Here is a 25,542-nt window from a genome sequence, read left to right as displayed (position 1 = left end):
CTCATTCATACTCTAAATTTAACGTCAAACATATTTATTTTGTAAATTTAAAACTGACGTTTTCTTTGGTAAATTATAGTGTTGAACTGTATCAGTCACACTGAACAGAATGAGTATTATAGACATATTTCGCATATTTCCATAAACAATGGAGAGGAAGCTTGTGACTGCGGGAAAGCAGAGTTAAATAAAATGAAACTCAACAAAGGAGGACCAACATCGTTGAAATGTAGAAACAGAACTAACAGGCCAGAGCTGAAGCAGGGAGAGAATGGTACGAGTAAACCAGGTTCATGCCCAGGTTCTCTTTCTGGGGCAGATATAGCAACCCTTCTCATAACTGGAAAAACAGATTATGTCCTTTTCACTAATGGAAGTATAGTTATTTGTTTTGTTTTAGTTATTAAATAAAAAAGACTAATGGGATGTGTGTAGCTGCAAATTCTAAACCTTGATGTGGTGAATAAACGACATTGCAGTAATACTGCAAGGTATAAAGCTGACCAGATTTGACACTGCCATCCTAGCTGTCCTGAATTGGTGCTGACTATGAAAATAGTCATGTTTTCTCTGGTTTTGGTTTTTGTTATTCTTAATCCTGGTCATTACAATTAGAGCTCCAGCATAGTTTACAGGCAAAATTGCTAAAGCACTTCCCTTCTATTGCTCCTTTTCATTTGTTTATGGTTTTTTTTTCCCCCGAGAAAGACTGAAAAAAAATATCTTTTTTAATCTTTTGAGTGCAAGAAAAACAGTGCAATTGTACTTTTCACTGCAATTTAAAATGAAACAAAGCGCTGTTTGCCTAATCTGGAACTACAACAGCTGGGTTCAGGAAGCAGAAACGCACCGACAGCATTCTGCGCTGAGCAAAGATCTTGAGTGTTCTGTTAAATACCAGTCAGATTTCTCAGTGTTCTGAGCCTTGCAAACATATGTGTATGTACAGTTGGAGTCAGTATGACATTTCAAAATAATACTTTTCTCTCTAATCAACGTTTGAAGAAAATCAGAAGTGTGAAAGAAAAGAGCCATGGGTCTGTTGGAGAAGTTCTACCAGGTGCATTTAAAGTTGTGGGAAGACTATGCTGTATTATGAGGGTAACAGTCTGAGGAATCTGCCTATGTATCACAACAATGTCCTTATTATGTTTTGCAACCCCATTGTTTTCTACTGCCTTGTACTAAGGAACAGGATAGTGATGCTCTCAAAGACAAATTTGATGCTGCAGTTGAGCACAGGGAAAGGTTGCTCCCCTCTGCCTGTTGTTTCTATTCCCTATTGAATGCCACTTTTCTGTCAGATCTCCTGATCTCCTTAAACTGAGTCTGACAAAAAGATCTGGCATTAAAAAAATCCTCTGCTATTATTTTTTTTAAACTGGCTTCTGTCATTTTCATTTCATTGACTTGGAGGAGATGAGAGAGTGCACTCTCAAGTTTCTAGGTGACACCAAAATGAGGAGAAAGATTGATATTCTTGAGGATGTAGCTGCTATGCAGATGGACCTAAACAGACTGGAGAAATGGGCAACTGAGACTTAAAGAAATTCAGCAAGGACTAACACCAAGGGCTCTCGCAGTATGGGAAAGGTATCGATAAACTGGAACAAGTTCATCAGAGGGCTGCCAAGGTGGTCAGGGGGCTGGAGCACTTGCTCTACCTACAGTGAGGGGTTGAGGGAGCTGGGAGCCTGGAGTAGGCACAGCTTCAGGTGGGATTGATGGGCAGCCTGCTGGTACCCGTGAGGAGGTCATCAAGAATATGTCATCTTCACAGTAGTGGTGCATGGCAGAAGATTAAGCAACAATGAGCATAAGTTGAAAGAGGAGAGGTTCAGACTGGAAAAAAAGAAAAAGCTTTGACATCCTGAGGATGGTCAGGCACTGGAACATGTTGCCCAGAGTGGCTGAACAGTCTCTGTTCTTGGAGGTTTTCAAGATGAGACTGGATAAACCTTGAGCAACCTGGTCTGACCTCAGAGCTATCCCTGCTTTGAGCAAGAGATTGGACTAGAGACCTTTGGAAGTCCCTTCCAGCCTGAATTATCTTGTGATCTTCTGATTTTGACCAAACCAAGCTACTGATCAGATCTGTGAGAAAAACAACAACAACAACCAAATATGATGTGGAAATGAACACAGAGGGGCAAAAACTCATCAGCCTGACCTGAAACCAGAGCAGCCTATTTGAGTGCAAGTAAAGTTATTAAGGATTTTATCATAACACCAGTGGTTAGACTCACAGATTAGCAATATGGCACGAAAATCTATTCACTTTTGAAGGGTCTACTTCCAGAACTCTTTGGTATTGAACAATTGTGAAAATTTCAGACACTTTAGATAGAATATCATGTTCTGTTATGCTTAATATGGTCTTAAATGAATTCAATTATTGAATTCCAGAATTATAAGTAGGAATTGATGGAATAGACTGAAATCCCTCAATTCAAAATTAATTCACCAGGTAGGAGGATTTTGAAATGTGCATGTTGCACGTAAATTCTGATTTATCACCCATAGACACCGAAAGATAGGGTAAATAAAGCCTGCTTGCTGGACTGAAGACCAGCTTGCTGACTAAGCAGTCTGCTCTTACAGTGTGTCCACCCATGCTCTCTTAGGGTGTTAACATGCACATTAGAAAGAGACTTCACTTGAAAACCTTCAGAAATTTCATCTTTACGAATGGCAGAACTGCTGTTTTCCTAACAGGACACAGCGTAAATAGTTAAACAATCTGTGACAGAAGTATTTTTAAAACTTTGCTTAATGATATGCAGTCAAAAAAAAAAAAAAAATAGGTGCAGATGGTCTGTGGTGACTACTTCCATATTAGTAGGGGGCATTTAACTAAATCTGTAGGTTTGTCTTACACTGTGTATCAAAAATTGCCAACTAATTTATACTTCTGATGCTCCCATAATACTACAAATCATGTCTAGTCTGCTTTTCTTAGCTGCATGCATACAAATTTGAAGGCAAGACATTCCACTAATATAAGCAACATCGGTACTTACTAGAAGTGGGAAAAGTGTTCGCCAATTATTCCTTTTCCTCCTCTTTTGACCACATGTCAAAATCATGCTTAATTACAGTGAGAGCAATTGTTCACCTATATTTTTCTTTGATATGAGAATTTCTTGAGGCTACAGAGTAAAAAGGTAAAATACTCTTAAAACTACTTAGTGAACCTAATAATTCACACACCGTGTCGCTGTTATTAAATAAAGCAACACAGTACAAAGGCAGGGAGAGACACTCTACTGAAAAACCTTGATTGGTTGCTTTATCTTCTGCCAGTGCGAATATGACTTCAGCATATTTAACAACGTTAACAAATCTTTTCTAAAAAGCAAATGCCAACCTTGAATTTACAGTTTCACCCTTTAACCTCCAATTGTATCAAGGATAACAGCATATTTTACAATTTCTTCTCTGGTCCCAGATAAGTAATAATTGCCACCAGAATCATTAAACAAGTTAAAGCATTTACACTTCATTATAGTAGTTCTTGTTAGTCAGGCATGTCGTGCCATTAACAGACCTTTTACATCAGTAGAAACAATCGATAAATCTGTAATAATTCTGTGTCTCAAAGATTGGATAATGATCCCTTGTAATTCTGTGACATGACACACACAAAGTACTGCTTTTCAGTGTGTAATTTCTCATTTCAGAGAACGTTAACCAGACTGAAAAAAAAAAACCTGCTTTCATACAGTCTGTTCAGTGGAATGTAAATGAATGTGGGGAACAGTTTCTTAATAAATGAGCCACCATTGTGATTATTTTCAGTAACATTTGCTGTGCTTAATGGTACCATCCATCTAAGGATTTCTACATTTATCCTGTTTATAGGATGGTTAAAACCTTTATGGAGGAATCATTAATTTCCTTGCAAATGTCACTGACTTTGAATGCTTTGATCATTTGAAGATTAGCCCAGCCCCTGTCATCAGTAGTCTCTGATGAGTTCAGGCTGATTTGCTTTGTACATCAAAGGCATAAAAGGACCACTCTGAGTCTCAGTCTTTTTGGCTACACTTTTGAAGTCTCCTGAATACACATGAGCCATTTTGTTACAGGAGAATGAAAAGCAGAGGACCATTGTGCATATGGTGGACAATGTGCTTCTGAATTTACGTTGCCTTTCATCAGAGACACAGACCGCCTCTGAAGTGTCCCCATGGGCGAAGTTAATGGGTCATAACCATAATGATACTCATTAATATTAAAAAAAGAAACAAATTCCTCAGACATCCCAGTATAGGATGGTCAGAATTGTACCCTGTGTGTTGCAAGGAAACAAAATACACCTAACTGCAAAGTTGACATTTTTTTCTCGTTGAAGTCTGTGAGGAAAATAGAAGTGTCACACAGAGCTGAGAAGAGTCAACCTCTTTATCACAGGGGTTTGTATACAAGTTTTTCATCTTTTTTCATCTTTCAAATTTAACTAGATTTGTATTTTGTAAGTATGTATAGAGCAAATGGGTATTTCATTACATTTTAAATAATAGCTATTTTTATGTGAAATGTACATTGCAAACCTCTTTGAATTACCTGTTTTATCCTGCAAACCAGCCTATAAATTAGGTAGTTTCGCTCTAGATTTTTTCACACAGTATTTATTAAAAAGTTTTGAAAAAACTTCCATTTTCAAGCATTACTAGGTATATTGTTCCGTAGTTGTAATCCCATATGCTTATAAAACAAGCATCTGAGTCAAGATTTTCAAAAGTGATGCTTAAAATTAGCATCTTGAATGCCTATTTTAACTCCTAATAGGCAGTTTGATTTTCTAGAATTGCTGAACAGTTTCCTTTAAAGAGGTTCATTCAGTAATGAAGTTAGTAAACAAGAACTTAAAAGGTTCTAAGGCACAGGAAAAAATTATGACATATTTCGTATGGTTGGTATGTCATAAGTAAGACCTTGCTAGGCTTCACAGAATAGAAATAATGATAATAGTGATCAGTGAAGGAAAAATGTAGAGTGTGGTAAAGAAAAACCAGAACTCTGTAACACTAGAATCTATAGAAGACCCAAAGCTTCTGGTGACAGTGGACAAGGATTTGAAAAAGCAGCGTGGCTGAGAAATGGCTCTAATGTTTGTTTGGATACATGGAGAGAGACATCAAGTCACAAGTAGGTGAAGCTCGTTCTTTTACACGCTACAGATTGCATTTGGGATGCTCTACAAATAGCTGTTTAAAAATTAACATCAGTTTAACTCCAGTATTGTGCATGGGCTATTTAAGAGTCTTTAGAGAACAGGAAAAACAAAACAAAGTAGAGGATTACTGAAAATGGTTAAAAGAGCATTAATTAGAGTTAATGAGATGAAAGTGAGAAAACAATGCACACGGTGAATGTAATATTCAGATGAGTATTACGGTAGGGAATAAGCTGCCACACTGTTTGGGACCTCCACAACTAGTTTCAAATGGCCTGGTCAATGTGATTATTGTAGTTGTCACTATTTTTATAGTTCCTGGAGAGCCTATGTGATATTCAGTCTATATTTTTAGACATAATACAAATGTAGACAGTCATGGGTATCTGTTACCATGAAGATTTTATACTTATGTAAAGTGAGGAAAACTCTGGAAAGAAGGAAGGAAGAACAGAAAGAGAGGGTGTGATGGGACTGGTATTGTAGAAGGTGTGAAAGGTGTACCTAGCAAAGGCATGTAGTCTCTCTAACTCCTGTCATTCACTGTTGCCCCAAACAGCCTATTTGGCTGTTGCCAGCTCTCATTTTTACATTATTTTCACATACTATTCTCCAAATGAAAATAGAAGCTGTGAAGGGAGCAATTACATGTTTTTTTTTTTCCACATTAACTAAAGTCATTTCAACCAGAACACAGATGGCCTTCTACCAGTCTCCTAACAGTGCTCTCCATATTGCACTCCCATGGGCCAAAACCTGTGCTGCTTGAAAAGAGTTTTCAAAAGGGAGCACATGCATTAGATTGTAGTAGCTCTCTAGAGTGCCAATATATGTTTTGGATGCTTCATAACAGAATTTTTAGGACAATTTACTTTCTTTGTCAAGAATTAAAGTGAGCATTCTGCTGCATTTACTGTTCAGTGGGATACTGCTCTAAATACTACAGATGTTTTGGTAATTTGAAGTGCAATACCTGCCTCTCTCTTCCAGAACCTCTGCATATCTGATGTCTCACACTGTAACAACACCGACATTTAAGTGGAGTGTTTTCTATCTATATCTTTCTCTTTTTTTTAAATTTTTCAACAAAAGAACATAACATCTCTGTATAGTCTCCCTTTTGGCCACATCCTTGGATGGCTGGGTCAAAGGAGATGTGCGCGCGCGCGCACACACACACACACAAGGCTTCCATGGCTGATTTGTGTAAAAAAAAAATCAATGACCATCCCATCCTGGAATTAGGGTGGGTTAGTTTTATGGCAGCAAACATAGACATCTTATATATCCACAAAACTGCTACTAAAAAGTTAATATATTCAAAGCAAAATTATTACCATTTTGCACCCCAAAATAGGTTTGTTCTTATGTGTCATAGAGACTTTAGAAAATCCTTCTGGAATAAAGATTTGGGAACCTAATTTTTAGTTCTTCAAATTTTCATTTTTAAATACCTAAAGAAGTTAAGTGCAGGAAGATGTTAGTATCTGATGAGAGAAAAAATGCATTATATGTCTACAAGTGCTATATTTGATTAGGCATCTTTTATTGTGTTGTGTTGTCGCATCTGAAGTCATACTATGATGCTGTGAGAGTTTTGTCTAGTCAGAGGAAAGTGGCTGCTCTTCACAGATATTTTAATTTAAATCTTTGCCCTATTACGTAGGTGATTTCCATCATTATTTTGTGTGTGTGTATGTGTGATCTCTACAGGATGAAAAATGTTGTAAAGCTGTGGGAATTTTCTGGCACAGATACATTTAGATAGTGAGAGTTGTTCTGCATTGTTTAAAGCAAGACATTTTTTGATTGTTTCCATGATGACTAGATGCATCATTAACCCCTTTATTGTTGACATCCTACAGAGACCTGATATGTAGTCTTAATTATTTTAAAAGATACTTCTTTGTTACTTAGCTGGTGATTAAAAGTAAATTAAAAGATGGCAATGGCAGACTATTGTTGTTCATTAGCAGATCTAAAAACCTAATCATCTAGTAAGGGACTAATTTTCACATAATTTTTAAAACAATAAGTACACTGGTGTAGAAATTATTTGTGCTGCTTCTACCAGTTAATTAACCAAATCACCAGAGAGGCAGAGTGTGAGAGTGATTATTTTCTATTAATCGAACTGAGAAATCTAAAGTAGAAATCCCAGTCAAAGCTCTTAATAATATTCCTTATAACAATAAGATGAGTTTGAACTTCAAGTACTGAACAATATTGAGGATTCTAGCAGGGGAGAATGGGAAGGGCAAAGGCAAGAGCAAGGAGACCAAAACACTCATTCATAATTTTGCAGAGACAAAAGATAAATTATGCTGCAGGAGGCAGTGATGGAGTATATACAAGAACTCAGCCATAAATTGCAGAGCTACTGAAAAGAAACCATTTCTAAAGAAATATTAATTAAAAGTGGTTGAAAATTGTCCTTTAAGACTTACCTTTCGCAAAAATTTCTTGAGTGTAGAAAAAGCAGAACCTCAAATTTGTTGATGCAAATAATGCTCCAGTTCTCATCATTAATTGTAGTTAGTGCTTATGCTCCCCTTTTTTCTCCATTTTCAGGCTTTTATCTGGCAGATGGTGGTTCATGTGGTGAAATACAACAGTGATTGTTGAGGTTGAAGCCCTGCACCTTTCTCATACACTTGCAGAGTACCTGGCAGGTAGGACTGATCATCAGAGATGGTATTGGCATACTCTCACTCCTATGGAGGAAATACTTTCTCGTTGAAGGAGCTGGTATTATTGCAGAAGTGATGGTATAAAGGCATAACCAAGACAAGATTTTAATACAGTTTTAAAACTGTGATTAAAATACTTCAGCTTTGATGTATTAGTGGACATTTTAAGAAAAGCAAAGGCAAACTAACACACAGTTTTGGAAAAAAATTAATTGGCAGAAAGTCTAGTGGTTCAACTGATAAAAAATTCCCTAATACAGGTAGTAAGGAAAAAATCCTCTTCTGCCCTTTGAATTTCTTAATAGGAAAGCATAGCTGTAAAAGAGGATGTTTAGCTGCAGTGAAGGACCAAAATCCTGGAAGCTGTGATACCTGTGCCTCTTTATCTGTCATAAAAATTCTAAAACTTCAAACCATACCCCCCTGTTAAATTCATTAAATCCTCCCTCAACTCCTCTAAAAAATTCTGTGTGACTCAGCAATTCACTCAACTTTCTATCTCAGTTTACACAAGATACTGGTATGTTAAAACTTGAAAGTCACATGCAGAAATGCACCTCTGTGCTCCTAGGGATGAACACAGTGCGGTTTGGTAGGGTTTCTCTTATGAGTAGCAGCTCTTGTAAGGAAGAGAAAGGCCATTTTGGAGCTCTGTATCTTCCATTTTCCTGCCTGTGAGTGTTCCTTTACTAACAATCTGTTTCTGTTTCTTCTGTGGTCCTGATTTACTAGTCCTGCCTGCAAGCAGATTGCTAGGAAGTTGCTCAAAAATGGACCAAAAGGGGCAGAAATGTAGTATGAGCAAATGGATTCCTCCAGTCAAGTGAATCATAACAAATAGTGTTGGCCCAGCTCTGCTGCTGTGGATGCACTGACTTCTTTAGGAAAAAAAAGTTATAAAAGATAAAATAAGATGAGAATTTTATCTGGAGCGGTAAAAATAAATCTCTAGTGTGGTCCCCCCTTGTGCGTAATCCCCTAGATGATGCTGTTGACAGTGGCTGTGAGTTGCAAATACTGTATCATCTGTTCTACGTTGTTGTCTCAAATAACTAGATGCATTTAGTTTCATGTCATTTGTTCTGTATAATTTTCTTGGCTAATGATTTGTTCACCTTTGTATATTGGGTAGGTTAAAGTTTGCATGTGTAGATTTATCTATATTTTGATATGTCTTATTAGTGGATCTCATTTTTGCTTTGTTTGTTATGAACATCAAAAATTAATGGGAAGATTTATTAGAGAAACAAATACTGATTATATTAACCTTGGCTTCATTTTAACACTACTGTAGGATCTTTAAATGCCTACCGATTTCCTTTCCTTTATAATCACAGACAGTATATTTATTTTTATTTATGTGAGCTATTTGAGAGAGTTGGTTAGTGCTCAGCTTTAAATGAGTTTTATATAAAAGTAACAGGCTGAGTCAGTAAAGAAAAAAATGACCAGATGGTAACCTCAGTATGAGATAGAGATGAATGTGAATCTAAAATGAGGAATGTCCCAAATAATGAGGGTCATTTGAGAGTAAGATGGTATGTGCACTTTGTGGCCATGAATAATGCATTGATGTACGTACTTCAGTAATCATGACGCATGACTTCTCTAGAGAAATTATCACGAGATCAGTTTTAGATGGGAATCAAGTGCCTTAGGTACCTTAATTATTTAGATTATGTATCTGAGAGAGGAAAAATGTTTGAATTTCATATTCCTGCTTTTAGTCTTGGTGTCAGAAAAGGAGAAGGGTGAATTGGGGAAAAAGTCCTGTGTGACCTTCCCAGGCACAATGTTGTCACGGCAAAGATTATTCTTTCAATTCCTCTTTTCCTTTCTACCCATCTAGATGGCAAACTCTTCAGCTCTGCAAATGAGCGCACTCAAATTCAAGTTGGTACGAACACACCTCAAAGAAACTGTGAAAATCAGTGTGTCCCACCTGTTACTCTTTGTGTGAAAAGTTACACATGGAACTGACACCGGGGAGACTCTCTCTAAAAGGACAAATCACAGCAGTTTCCCTTGTGTGGTTACCCACTTGATTAGCCCAGAAACAAAGCCAAGGAAAAAGATGTTACTCTCCTTAGTTTTAATTTCTAGCCCTGGTAACAGGGAGAGGTGTTGAAACACAAGGCAGCTAAATCAATGAGAAAGGAAATGCTGGTGCTATCAAAGTGATTTGCCATGGGAGATTTGCTGCAACATGAATGCTGCTTAGAGCTCAGTTTGTGAGGTTGTTGATTCTGCAGAAATTTTAGGTACAAGCCTTTACTGATTGTTCCTCTTACGCTAGCTTAAGCCAAACAGCCGACATTTAGGCCCTCCTGGTAGCAGAAATCAAGCACTTGCCAACTTTGCTACTTGAAACAATAACTGTCTCAGAGGCACCTTTGCCCCTGTGGTCCCCTGTGATGCTCTGCGCTCTTTTCCATCTTTCCTCTTTTGCAGGCAGTTGCAAAAGCAATTGTGTTGCCCTCTGTTTTCTTAGGATGTGCTCAGCAAAAGTGTAGGAGCAGGCTGAAGTGATTCATAGAATCCTTTGCAAATTGAGCAAATTATTTGTTTCTCATAAAAAATGAATGCTCTCTTCTTGCTGGGAAGACTCATTTCCAAAGATCTTCACTAAACAAGTAAGTCTTCTCTTTCTCCAAGGATAATCTTCCACATAGCACTTTAGCAGCATGCTCAGACTAGGACTGATCATAATCTTAGTTTTGTCCAAATTATCCAATAAATTTTGTAGTGATAGTAACTTCTCACCCATCTAATCTCTTCTTCCAAACTCTCTCTAGTTCCATTAAATCCACTATTTCAATCTGCTGGATTATGGAGTTCAGCTATCGCTACTTCCATTCTCCTGAAATCACAAGTCTCTATTTTTAGCAGTGGTCTTAACAGGTGATTAGGGAAGAGCTCTATCTGGCACTTTTTTCTGGGGTTTGAGACCACACAGTGTGGGATTAGCTCCAGTGCCTTCAGAAACCCCAGCTGATTAAGCACCTGTTGTCCCAGAACATTTATTTTGCAGGGCTGCTCATTCGCTGTTTACTTCTGCCAGCATAAGTTGGAGCAGGCAATGTACCATTACCCCCAAACAAGAAGTGAGGTATGAGACTTTAAAAAGCGTGAACAGATTACAGCCCATCTGTTAAGGCAGAGAATTTATTTAGGAGAATAAATGTGTGATATGGATGACCTAACTCACAACCATCCAGATAACACCCCCAAAGACTCACCATCTACCTGGTGAGATGACTGGAGCCCCTTCGGGTGGTCAGGGATCACATCTTCTTCAGCTGCATTTTATTTCTTTCTACATACCAAGTGAAACTAAGCTATTAGTTTACATCTCCATGTTGAAAATCCTTACTGCTTAGCTGAGCACATGTGGGAAGGCCTTTACCTACATAAAGGTTGGTCCATTGACCTTCTTTGCTAAATATGTAGCTGGAAATAAGGAAAAATTATCTAATTGAGGAACCCAAAACACAGGGAAAAAGTATTTGATTTTATCTCAATTAACTGAAAAACAGATCTAACATAGTGATAACTTTTACTTATTTTTCTGCCTCAGTTTCTATACTGATGCCATGAAAAAGGCTCAGGCTTCAATACCATTTGTGGTGGGTTGACCCTAGCTGAACACCAGGTGCCCACCAAAGCCGCTCTATCAGTGCCCTCCTCAGCTGGACAGGGGAGGGAAAATATATCAAAGGGCTTGTGGGTTGAGATAAAGACAGGGAGAGATCACTCACCCAATTACTGTCACGGGCAAAACAGACTCAACTTGAGGAAAATTAAATTAATTTATTGCCAATCAACCAAAGTAGGGTAATGAGAAATAAAACCAAATCTCAAAACACTTTCCCTCCACCCCTCCATTCTTCCTGGGAACAGCTTCACTCCCGGATTCTCTACCTACCCTGCCCAGCAGTGCAGGGGGACAGGTAATGGGGGTTACGGTCAGTTCATCACACGTTGTCTCTGCCGCTCCTTCCTCTTCAGGGGCAGGACTCCTCACACTCTTCCCCTGCTCCAGCGTGGGGTCCCTCCCATGGGAGACAGTCCTCCACAAACTGCTCCAAAGTGGGTCCTTCCCACAGGCTGCAGTTCTTCACGAACTGCTCCAGCGTGGGTCCCTTCCAAGGGCTGCAGTCCTTCAGGCACAGACTGCTCCAGCGTGGGTCCCCCACGGGGTCACAAGTCCTGCCAGAAAACCTGCTCCAGCGTGGGCTCCTCTCTCCACAGATCCGCAGGTCCTGCCAGGAGCCTGCTCCAGTGCGGGCTTCCCACGGGGTCACAGCCTCCTTCAGGCACCCACCTGCTCCAGCGTGGGGTCCTGCATGGGCTGCAGGTGGAGATCTGCTCCACCGTGGACCTCCATGGGCTGCAGGGGGACAGCCTGCCTCACCGTGGTCTTCCCCAGGGGCTGCAGGGGAATCTCTGCTCCGGCACCTGGAGCATCTCCTCCCCCTCTTTCTGCACTGACCTGGGGGTCTGCAGGGTTGTTTCTTTTACATGTTCCAACTCCCCTCTGTGGCTGCTGTTTCTGTGCCTGCTGCAACTTTTTTTTCCTTCTTAAATCTGTTATCCCAGAGGCGCTACCGCTATCGCTGATTGGCTCGGCCTCAGCCAGCGGCAGGTCCGTCTTGGAGCCGGCTGGTATTGGCTCTGTCGGATACAGGGGAAGCTTCCAGCAGCTTCTCACAGAAGCCACCCCTGTAACTCCCCCACTACCAAAACCTTGCCACACAAACCCAACACACCATTCCTGACACTTGCTTGGGCTGTAGGTATTGATTGCATTCTAAGGATTTCAAGATTTTTCCATTTCTCCACAGAATCCCGAACATAGAGTCTCTTTTGGAACAGATATATTCCATCAAACATGCAGTTTGCCTTTCTCCCAAATGCATAGTCTCAATCCCTCTTAACTTTAAGGCCATTTCCACAGATGTCCAAGTCCTGGCTTAGAAAGAACAGGGGTTTTGAAAATTTATTTTACTTGGCAGTTTTTTGCCATTGGTTCTTTGGAACATCTTTCTTGTTAGTAGTACATGGCTGGTTTGGAACTTCAGCATGCAGAGGAAAACAGAAGACAGACAAATCCCAGCTTCAAAATGGAATTCATTCTCTGATACGGGATCATGGCTCCTTATTACCAGCTCTTCTCCTTCCTCAAAATTATTAGCAATTTCAGACCACTGAATATACACTAAGAAATCCTAAATATCTGTTGCTAGTTCTCTTCCTTCAGATATATATATATATGTGAGAAGATTTTCTTAGTGTGAATTTGATGTGTTCACTCTGTCCAGGTGAAACTTACCACCTCTCAGGATACTGAGGAGTTCTGCACTTGGTGCTGGACAATGAATGAATTCACCTCTTTGGAGGATTTTTGTATTCCTCTTGGTGTTGCAATGTGTTCAGGCTTATCAGTGGATGAGCTCTAACAATAAAAAATGCAGTTACTTACAACACAAATTTACATAATGGAATACAGTTACAAAAGTTAAAGAACAAATTGCAGCATTAAGATTATAGTAAGTCATACCAATCGTATTTGTTGCTATAAAACCCCGGCTAAATTGCAAGATTGGCTAATTACCTTCTGCAACCTCCCCTTTGGCTGGCTCTGCACTGAGAGTTACAGCTTTCCTGATCTGACCATTAGCCACGGCTGTAAAACCGTCTGAGGGTTAAATATGAGACCAGCTCAGAGAAGCTGCTGTAGGTAACTTCTTTTTTTTGTAGTGCAGTAGGGCATGAGGCTTTTTTCTCTTCTCTTACGGCCTTCCAATTCCTGAGATCGAGTGCCGTGACGTAGCATGTTGAAGTGGGAACTACAGCGTTACCTCTCATCTTCTGTACTGTCATTTTATTACCATTTCTATTATGTGTGTTAATTAACACTTTCTTTGCTTAAGGCTTCAAACTACATTATCCTGTTGCAGCTTTTGAAGACACATTTTGGTAAAGCTTTATATCTCACATCATAAGAAATATTAAATATATGCTCTGCTTAATAGATTCTTTTTCTTTGAGCATCACGTAGAAACAAAACATACGGTAGAACTGGGAACAGGGTGTTTCTCTTGGGTAACACTTCAGTTGAAATTCACTGTTAATTTTAGGGTCCCTTGTGATGATCCTGTCTTTTTTAGAGTACAAGGACAAGTTATCCTTAGAAATAGTAGCAGGAAAATTACAAAGAGTCTAAGAGGAAAAAATTTTCTGTACGTTTTATTTAAAGCCTGTTGGATTCGTGCCATGGGGAATAAGTTGCAACTGGAATTTTAAAAAGCCTGGATCATTTCAGGATACTTACAGTTCTTACTAAAATAACAGTAATAAAATTTCATGGTTCAGAGCCTTCACCGACCACAAAAGGAGTCAGGAAAGCATTTCCCTCTTATCTACACAATAGCTTAATTGGCTTAGGGCATTGGTGGAGATGTGTCATCCCCACACAAGACAACAGGTAGCAGACTATTTACAGAGATGGGACTGAAGGGACCAGTGGGCTAGTCTGACGTAGCAGTGTTTGCAGTCTTTGTGCTGATGTAGGAGCATATTCCTGGGACTCAGATTTCCTATGCTGATATTTTATTATCTTCTCTTCTTCCAGTATCAGGAGAACAACTGAATTGAAATTCCATGGCTTTTACTTTGTTTGTGAGTGTCTTGGTAAAATTCATCCCCATCTTTGACTGCTTCCTGAGCACCATCATCTAAACTCACTTGGGGTACCAGGAGTTCTGAGGTCTGTCCTGCTCTACTGCTCTGGAAAACTCAGGATTTCATTCAGCTGCCAGTCAGCAGCAAGCAGGAGCAGTGCAGTAACACCGACTGCAGCAAACTGCAGGTTGTGTGCTCACCTGTGCAGGCCTGAGAGTGCTACGTAAAATGTGCACTGCAGGTAGCAACATCTCAGATAAGCACCGTTTTGCAAGAAAATAGGCCTGCAGAAAGCTCCCGCATTGAACTTATCTGGCATCTGCATTAGAAGAATTCTGAGCACTTGTTGCCTTATCAATGGATCCTGTGTGGTGGAGAATTAGGACATTAGGACCTCAGGCTTTCAGGAATATCAATTAATAGGAAAGTCCCAGCTGACTGCTTAGGCAATACTCTTAGGTATTCCAGAGGAAAGTATTTTTTTCATATGGCTGGAGGTATAAATAAACAAGTAAATCTGCTACACTGCCTAATTAAATTCTCTAGATAACATGCAGTTAAATCAAGGCAGCTGTATAATGTATGCAATAACATTTTAATGCAAAAAAAACCCAAAACATTTTCCTTGCATGTCTGAAGCTTATTTCCACCTTATTTACATATTATTCTCTCCACTTCTCAGTTGTTTTGATTTTAAAAAATGTAATTGACCTGGACAAAACATACCAAACTCATGTATGCACATATAGCTGTGCTACTTAGTCCTGAATATACCACCTGGCATGTAAGACCTTCCAGTGCACTTCCCAGAGTAAGCCATAGCCCCTTGCATCTCCTTTGATTGCTGTTATTCTTCATGTTGGTTCCAAGAGTCATCCTGCCAGCTGTACCCACTGCGACATGTGTTCATGGGGCTGACAAGCAACTAACTGTTGCACGTTTTATGAATGAGCATAAACTTAGACTTGATAGCACTTGAAAAAGAATTCAGAGGACAGGGAAGACTTTTTTCAAGCACTGACATGTCTTTGAAAGGGCAGCAAAGCAATTTTTCCTCCCTGTAATCCCATCAACCAAAACCAATCAAACTAGAACTATAAACCAAAAACATATCTGAAATAAATGTTCCATGGCCTACATACCAATATTTATTTGCTTTTAATTCAAAAGCATGCTTTCACTTAAGTTGATTTTTTTTTTTTTTTTTTTTTTACATTTTCAAGACATATTTTTGGATAGTCCAGCATTATCGTACAGTAATTCAGAAAAATCCTAAAGGATGTATTAATGGTTTTAAGGTTAATGACATCTTTAGTCTATTGGGCTGTATCAGACTGCTGCTAGGATTTTCTCCTGCAGCAATTGAACACATCCTTCATGCTAAGGACCAAACTCCCAGCCCACTACCTAACAGAAAGTTAATACTGACAGATAAAAGGGTTTGCTCAAGATCATGCTGGGCTGATGTGGGAGACATAAGGAGATGAGTGTTTGAACTGAGGTATGTATCACCCAAAATAATATATGAAGCAAAGAAAACTTTCAAAATTCCTGTATTAACCTTGATTTATACTGTACATTATAGAGACAGGTTTTTTGTTTCACAAGGATAATGAGAAATATAGTGTAATTAATTTTTCATCAGCATGCATTTTTTGAAAGTGCAAACTGACTTTTTAATATATATATATATATAAACTGTCATGTCTTCATTTTGCTTTTGTCTTCATTCTTAACCTTCTTAACACAATAAGAAATATAAGGAGTTTCTGATTTAAAATTAAAAAGGGGTGTCATATTTTAGAGCTTAAGAACCTGGTAAGTTTGCTTGAATAAGATATATTTGTATAAGCCTATATTAGGTGCTAATGACACACATCACTAGAGGCATTTAGGCATCTAAATCACTTTGATACATCTTTTGTGTATCTTTAAAGTATTGAGCATGGATCTCATTAGAGTAACTGACGCCATCCAAATAGTGTTTAATTGTCTGTTATTGAGTGCATTCTTTATTCCCAAAAGGTTAGGGTTATTCAGACAATTAGGCTTGAATTCAAACTTTTCACTAGGCTTGATAATATACCTGTCAATTTGTAATGTGGTTCAGTTCATTCTCCTCTCATTCTGATTATTTCTTGGCTGTAAAGGAAAACTTCAGTAATGCTATGAGTGTTTCTAGCTGCAGCTGAATTTCCTTGAATATCCCTGAATCTCTAGTACCAGTAACATTTCCCTTGTCATAAGCTCATCATGGTTTTCATTTAAAGCATGTGTAAATAGCAATTCGAAGATTTGTAATTGATGGTTCTCAAGATAAATCTGGAGAGACTATAAAATTTCCATAATTTTGGCAATTCTTTGGTTTTGAGAATGTCGTAATAGCTGACAGTATAATTAAAAGAGCTGGTTTACTATCCTGTGGGTCTCCTGAGATCAGATACACTTGTCTCACAAGAGTCAATCCACCTATGGTAGAATTAAGCTGTGGACTGTGACTCTTGCAGCTATATGACATGATGCTTTTTCAAATCATCAGCCTTGGGTATAGAATACAAAATAATAAAGTAGCTTCTTATGGTTGCTCTTTATAAAACCCCCTGTAGTCTTTCACTCAATCTCATATCCAAAAACTTCACTGCCTTTTTATCAGCAATTTCCTCTGATTTTAATGACCAGAAGAATTGAATAGAACATTTGCACTGAACTTCTCCAGAACATATGGGTTACAGAATAAGCTATTCATTCCTTTGAAGGGGTATATAGTTATTATCGTGCTGAGGAGAGGGGATAAATAAGCCAATAAAAGGAAAAAAGAAACATGGTATTTCCCCTTGGAGGCTAAAGTTGGACAGGTTTAAATTTGCAAGCAAATGTGCAAGGTTCTCTTCACTAAAGCCCTCCGGAGTAGGGCTCTGCAGCTTTCTATTTTGTCACGTCAGAATAGATGTTAGGAAGACTTGCCTGAATACAATGCATGTGTCCTTTCAGTTATTCCATCTATCTGTCATTTCAGTTAGAGTTTGGATGGCTGACTTTTGATTGTTATACAGATCTGATGTATACTTCTAAGAACTACACAAATAGCCCTTATTCTGCTGTGTAGCAATTGTCAACTACATGTCTAATATATGCTGGTGGGATTCTTGAAGTCAGCAGGCTTGTTTCTTTCATGAGACAGCAAAGAACTCGTTAGGAGTTTTGTAAACTACTACTATAAGGTTTAACTCCCCCAATCATGACTAATAATGCAACCTGATTATTATTCTGACATAGCTTTCTGCTGCTGGAGCGAGTCTGGTTTCACACGCCCCAGGCAATGTGGGATGACATCTGATATGATACAGCAAGTCCAGACTACATGATGCTTCAGCAAAACTTACTGGGTGATCTATGGAGTGGGACATCTGTGGCAGCTACACTGGAAGCTATTCATCCATCTTTTCACATGGTGGTAGTGAGCTGAGATAATAGCTAAATTTGTGAAAAGAATCAGCGAGGACATTATGAAAGACAGAGTGAGGAGGCCCTGGGCCTTTGTCTAGACATCTTGGGACTCATTCTGCTAAGGGGAAAAGAACACTTTCAGATTTGTGGTACAAAAATACAGTGTGTTACAGATTAAAGAAAAAGATCAGCTTTCTTATGATAGCTGAAACCACCACTAACATTTCTGAGATGCAGATAGATCCCAAACCAAAACGGAGTTAGGTGTTTAGATGTCAGAGGAGTTGCGCTGTTTTGCCTAAAGTTTGCATGTTGTTGGAAATAATATGGAGTCATCTATTACTATCTAGGATCAGATAATAACTCCTTCTGGCCTGTCAGGCTGGAAGCCAGCATGTGTTCTTACTCTCCCTCCCCCCAGTCATTCCCTTTTCCAGTAAAAACCATTTTGGCATCCTATAGGAGGCATGCTTGCTGGAAAAACGCAACATAATCCATGAATTTACAGTCTCATTCTACAATTCCCCCAAACTGTGGGATTTCTCTCTGTTCATATCCACAAACTGTTTGACCTTTTTACTTATTAAAAATGTCTAAATACTTCTCATGTATTTAGTACTATTTGAGATATTTAGATGGAAGAACAACAGAGCAAAGTATTAGTCTAGTATTTCTGAATGAACAGGATCTCATTTCATATGGACAATGTTAATTCACAGGATTAATTTTAGTAACACTGCACACTGCAGCAATAATTAATACAATATAGTTGTATAGAGTTCTGTGAAAAGTAATACAATAACTTTATATTTGTTATTTGGAAAGCCTTGTCCATGAAAAATTTAGGCAGAATTCTGCACTCTGGCTGTAAAGCTGTTGTGAGTGTGTGCTTCAAGATTCTCACTGTTCAGAACCCTGATATGCAAACTACCTGAGAACAGTGTTGCAATAAAGGGAGACATTATAGCAATATCGCTGATTTTCATGCCTTCCTAGGTTTGCATGAATGCTCTGGGTTAAATTTGGGCGTAATTGTTCACCAAGTTAAAATGCCATGCCCTCAAACTTGTATTCTAAGATACATTCAGCCATACATTTAGTGAATGGTCATTTGATGGGAGGCTCAGTAATTTTAAATAGGTTAGTGAAGGGGAGTGCAGGTGTGGAGAAGACTGCCAGAGAAAATAGCCAAAGTGAAGAGGAAAAATAACTAATAGCAAGATGGTGAAAGGTGCATAACCCCCAAAATAGCATAGTTTCAAATGTATTTCCACTAGGATGGGTACTCACAGCTGGGCAGCTGTTCATATTGCTTTTCTGCTCTGGCACAGCAGGGGCTCATAATTGCAGAATAGCCTTCCCTTGTCCAGACTTGCCTTCGCTTCTTGCATATTGCACTAAAATAAGCCAGTGACTAGGTTTCTGCAAGGAAATGCCACAGGAAAGAGGAATCTGACGTTGGGTTGTAGTGATGAGGTATCCAAAACTATGGCTAATCCAGTGCCATTTTGATGAAGGTAACCTGCTTTCTAGAGGTTGTACGGGCAAGAATGCCGAACGTCCTGAGTTTTACTACTTGCTTTGCAATCATCTAAAGTTGGAAACTTGGAGACAGTTAACATTTATTCCTATTATCTGTAGGCTTTTTAACATTAATTTTTTCATGAAAAAGAATTCTGTCATGATAAATGGCTTTTTCAGTAAAATACTGGTTTTAGTGGAAAAATACCTGTTATGTTTGTGGATTTTTTTTTCAAGAATAATTTGAACTGGGACAATTCAAAGCTATTTTGCTGTGGTGAGGAATTTCGCCACATACTTCCTTTTGCTATGGGAAGAAATGTAAAATCAGAGCTGTTTGAAAACTTCCCACTGTTTCTATCCCACTGAAATATCAGGTATTTTAAGCTTTGTTTTCAATAACAAGTCAAAACTTAAGAAGTCATTATTATTATTGAATGAAAATTTCCAAGATTACTTCATTGAAAGGATTATAAATTTTGTAGTTAATACCACAGGAATCATAAAATACACTAACCTTTGTAGTTAGTTTGAGACAGAATAATTTAATGCCCTCATTCTTTCTGTGGACTCAGCGAGACTACTTATCCTATGATAAATCAAGCTATGGTTTCCTATGATGCCAGCTGCAATAAAGATGAAGAGGCCATCATCATGTACTATGAAGTAATCAGGACTGGATTTTTTGTGGACTTTTTTTAAAAAAAAAAAAAACAGACCCAAAAAACCCAAACCTCCACCTTTCAAATGCAGGCATTTGAATAATTTTAATATGTTAAAAAAATGCCTTTCAAATGATACAACAAGATTTATTTTGGCTTATTTTATTAGCTTTGGCTAATGAGCTATTTCTGGTCAGTTCCCTAGTGCAGCTTTCTCATACTGTAATGAAAGTACCTTATTTCAAACAAATGTAGCAAAAGAAAGTCTACACATTGCACTAGTCAGAAAAAAAGAGCTATTTCTGTTTTGTATTCATTTCCCCATGCGTTCTTTGAATTTTTGAAGTTAGAGTTTTAATGTTGTGTTGTTTTTACTTTATACTAATCGTTTTCCCATATCTGTGAACAACTGTGACTGAAAAGAGCAAGTAAGAGAAATTTGCTCAGCACATGTAATTACATTAAATTTAGTGCTATGACACAGAGTAAAAGAAATTTTAGTATCATAATATCGTAATAACCGTGTGTTGTTTTAATAGCTGTGCAATTTTCGAATGTTGTCCCAAGAACCAGTATCCATTCCCTGTTACCTAAATTAAAATTATGCTGAACAAAGCGCTAAGATGATTAAATAGGCCTTTTTGCATATGTTAGTTTTGTGTTTCCAGACACAAAATTAACATAGTCATGCACTTTTGTAACTGGAGTCCTAAACTACATGCAACAACAAAAAATCAGCTCAGAATTTACTACACTACTCATAGGAACTTAGTAATAACAAAGATTATGGCTGAGAGAGAGATGAGAAGTCATGCATTAGATTTGATTTTAAAGGAATGAAGACTGGAAGAGCTATGTATAAGCAATAACAAGAATATTTACAGTTTTCTTTAATATATTTTTGTTTAATTGAATTAGGTTTTTTCTTATGCATATCCAAATGCTCATATAAGTTCTCTTTCTTCTGGGTTTTAATCAGAAATATGCTGAAGAAGAGAGATGTGCCTGTTTAATGATGTTTGTTTCCCTTGGAGCAGCATGAAGCAGTTCAACATTGTACAGAGCTGCTCAGACAACTTTCTTAATACTGGAACTGATGACTTTGAAGGCTGATCATTGAACATGGAAGATTCATTATTTCAGTATGAAGGGGCTGTTGTATCACTAGTTCTGTCATAGCTGGCCCTAACCCAACAGCGTGTCAGAGGTTTAGCATCCAGCCGTTTCTTTCTTTGGTCATTGCTGTGTTTATTGTCAGCGAGAGGTCATGGCCAATTCAGTTGTTGCCTCATTTTGCAGTGTTTAAGTTAAGTTTTTATTGCAGCAAATCCCTGACATAGATGTAAGCTGTAGGTCTCCTTGATGTCCTTCAACATTTGGCATACTAGTTTAAAAATTGTATCGTTTGGATATACGTGGACTGTGGGTTAAAAATGTGCCTCAGCTTCTTAATGACTAAGGATTTTCGAAAATACTGTGGTCTGTTTATTGCAAATTTGCAGGATTTGCTAATAATAGTCATACTGGCAGACTCTTGGCTGTAGCAGTGTGTCTGATTTTAAACATACAAGGAAAGGTGCAGAGTGGTCAGAGCCAGTCCAGAGGATAGAAACAGATATGATCAGAGAAAATATGATCTCTCAGAAAAGATTGACAGAACTGGGCTTGTTTAGACAGGAAAATACAACTGACATGAGAGAGGATACCAGACTTAAAAGGAATAAAGGTTATCACAAATAGGAAGGTAATAAATTGTTCTCCATGTCCATTGCAGATCAGGGTAGTGGATAGGACAGTAAGTAATGTGATTCTTTTTCTGTGAAGGAGCTTTAGATTGGACATCAGGAAAGAAAAGCAACCAAAACCGCTTTTCTAACTGTAACAATAGTTAAGCACTTGGATATGTCACCCTGGGAGGCTGCAGACTTTTCCACATACTGGAGATTTTCAAGAACAGATTAAGGAAACAGCTGTCAGAAATCATTTTGGTATAGCTTATCCTGCCTTGTTGAGGGAGAGGGATTTTATGACCACCTAAGGTTCTGAGGTACCTTCCTGCCCTATATTAGAAGACTTTAATGAATTTCACTTTTTTTCATAGAAAAAAAATTTTTCTTAAATGAACATTACTATCAAATTTAGTTTTTCATAAACAATGTGGGTATGGGGATGTATATATCTCTCTCCAAATTTATTCCTAAATGATTGCTAAATTATTACCCAAGCTATTAACTATTTTTCTCTCTACTCTCCATTATAAAAATCCTATTGTACCTCTCCTTTCCAGTTTTGCCTCTGAGAAATGGGGAGCAAGAAGTAAAATGGTAAATGTTAAACCTTTGTTCCTCTGTGAGCTGTAATTGCTATACAAAGTAGGGGCTTGATTGGTTTATACAGATAAGATTAAAAAAATAAATTAGATTTTTAATTCCAATTCAAGTAAAATATTTCAGTCAGTCATAGTTTTACCATTTAGCAAATGTGTCACTCCATGACCTGAATTCCAATTTTCACTTGCTGTTTTTTAATCAATAACCAATGTTTGGCTTTTCCTTTGAAATTCAGTATTGACTAAGTGTCAAAAGTAAAGCATTTAAACCCTGTCCATGCTTTGCATGGCTTAGAAGTGGCAAAACATCATGGCTGGAAATTGCAACAAATTGTCTTCATGCAGAAACATAATGCTGTGAATTTTTATCTACAGTCTGCCTAAAATTTAAGAGAACATTAAAAAATACACATAGTGACTATAGAGAAAGTAGTCTAATAACCATCACCAATGGTAGTGCTGAGATAACTACATCACATTCAGCATGAAAATGCTCCTCACACTAAAAACATTTTTGAAATTTTGTAATTTTCTTGTAATAACATAACTGCAAATCAAGAGAGTATGTGGCATCACAATCCTTGGCTCTTGATACTCAGGAAATGTTTGAATGGGTGTTTTTACAGTTTTCTATGTTGCATTGCTATCTACTTCCTCTAGTCATGTGGTAGGAGTAATGTAGAACTTTGCTAGTGATAAGAGCTTATGCTACACATCCAAAAAGGAACCCAGCTGGGCTACTGAATGACACTGTTTTTGTAAGACTGTAACAATAAAGGAGTTTCCTGGCATTGTGTTGGAGGGATAGAAGCAGACCATATCATTTAGACAAACCAGACCAAGTGTCAGATCTGGTTCCTTAAGTAGGTCATAAATAAGTGACCCACTTCTGAAAATCTACTGCAGTGAAGCTCATATCAGCACAGAAAAATTTCCAGGTGAAGGCTTCTTTTACTGAAAATAGCTTTTAAAGTATTTTAATAAATTTAACTTTAGTCCAGTTGGTAGCCTTCTCTAATTTTGGTTATAAGTACTTATTTCATTCAGATGGACAACGCAACAGTGTATTTATTCCATGTCTCTCCAGATTTTCTTGAGTCCCTCCTTTCCTCCAGATTTTCCTTTCTCTCAACCTGCCAAGTTTCAAATATTTTCCAGGGAAGTCAGGGATAATTTTCAAGTGCTTCAATAAGTCTTGTTCACTGGAATCTCTTTCTTAAACTGATACAAAACATATAAAGTAAACAATGGCTACAAAGATTATATTCTTCGGTGAATAAGCCGCTTTATTTGATTTTTTTTGTTGTTTTAAATCAGTTGAATGCATGTAAATATGTTAGATGCTTAAAAGGCATTTTATCCCTAGTCTCACAAGCAGTCATTATTGTTGTTAGGAGTTAATTTTCTTTCCCAGTATCCCAGAAATAAGGAGATAATTTTAAAAAAAAGATCACACAAGTATATCTTGCAATTCAGGAAAGAAGGTTAAGCTCTTTAAACCTGAAGAAGATTTTTATTAGAAATTACTTTTGCTTTCTTTAAGTATAGCTGCACTTCAACATGAGTAAGAGTCCAAAATTGCAAAGTCCCAGTGTTTTATTGGCGCATAATTTGAAAATATTTAGCGGAGGAACATGGAGTCCAGCTGATTATCCTTGATTTTCTTTCAGAAGTAACTCTAACTGTACTTACACTGCTATGGAGAAAGTATTTCCTATGTTACTGGAAAATTTTCCATGAAGGAACAAGGCAGTGGTATTGATGTAGATATGTTTCCCACAGGAGGCTTTTCCAAGGACTTCTAAGTGCTTACTTTTAGGTGGAGAAAGATTAAAAGGACAGGGTTTGCAAAATGTTTCTTATTTGTTTGGAATTGGTAGTTTTACAACTGCCTTTCTGTTTCTCTGATCTGTATGATAAGTATCTTCCAAAATGTTTATTACTTTTCTTGGAATAAAAATTCACTTTCAGCTTCAATTACAGCATCATGTTTATGCAGAAATGTAATATTACTAATAAAATAGCTAGGGAAGGAAGCCTCCAGCCAATGATGAGAGCCAGTTCAGCTCCTCATTCTGATCTGTACTTTTGTTCTTGGTATATCTTCTTCAGAGGTGAATTCTGGATGATTTCTTCTTCAGTGCAGGGTAGAGACTTTATAGCTAATGAGTAATTCATACATGATCACTAAAATAATTATAATTTCCAGATATACCTCCCACTCATCTTTCAAAAAGACTTTGAGTACTAATCTTCTCTTAACTGCATCATGGTATATGGACTAATGGTCTTTTATGTAGTAATAATATATAGATACACTGTGTGTACTTACATATCAAGAGTGGGATTAATAACCATTCCATCTTAATAAAAAGGAGAAGATGCTATTTCGTCGGTACTATTCTCCTGCATTATATGATGTTCTGGAGAATAAGATCCTAATTATCATAATATATTCAATATGGGACCTAGGATTCTGCTTTGCACATTTTGATTTGAAGATTGAGAAACCTGATCTTGAAAGGGTGGCAGGGGACTTCTTCCATGATTACTTTATGAAATATTGTATGCTCAGAAATTGAGTATGAATATATGTGCACACACACACACATACACGCACTGAGCAGGTAAAATTTTGACTTAAAAAGCATGCTGGCCTTATATACCAACTTCATTCTCTTTACATGTGATTCCATCTTTTCCTTCTTTTCACAGCTTTAATGAAATGGGAAACTAATGAAAAATGTTTGCAGTCCTGATTATAGAGCACTGAGCAGTACCAGCTTTGAACACATGCACATATGAATCACAGCTCAAATGGATCTTTGATTGCTCGTGTGGCTTTATACAGGTTATGATTTGTGATATCAGGGAGGACCAGAAATCATTTTCAATACATTACATTACAGTGCACTTCAAATCTGCTGTGGAAAAACAAGTCAAGAGTTCTGCTAGCCAGTTGCTATCCACATTATTATGGAATCCTTTAGGAGGTTTCCTTTTATTCATACCAGTTGTGTGGTTTAATTT

Source organism: Haliaeetus albicilla, chromosome 27 (assembly GCF_947461875.1).
Source record: "Haliaeetus albicilla chromosome 27, bHalAlb1.1, whole genome shotgun sequence".
Taxonomy (NCBI): Eukaryota; Metazoa; Chordata; class Aves; order Accipitriformes; family Accipitridae; genus Haliaeetus; species Haliaeetus albicilla.
This window is presented reverse-complemented; position numbering follows the sequence as displayed.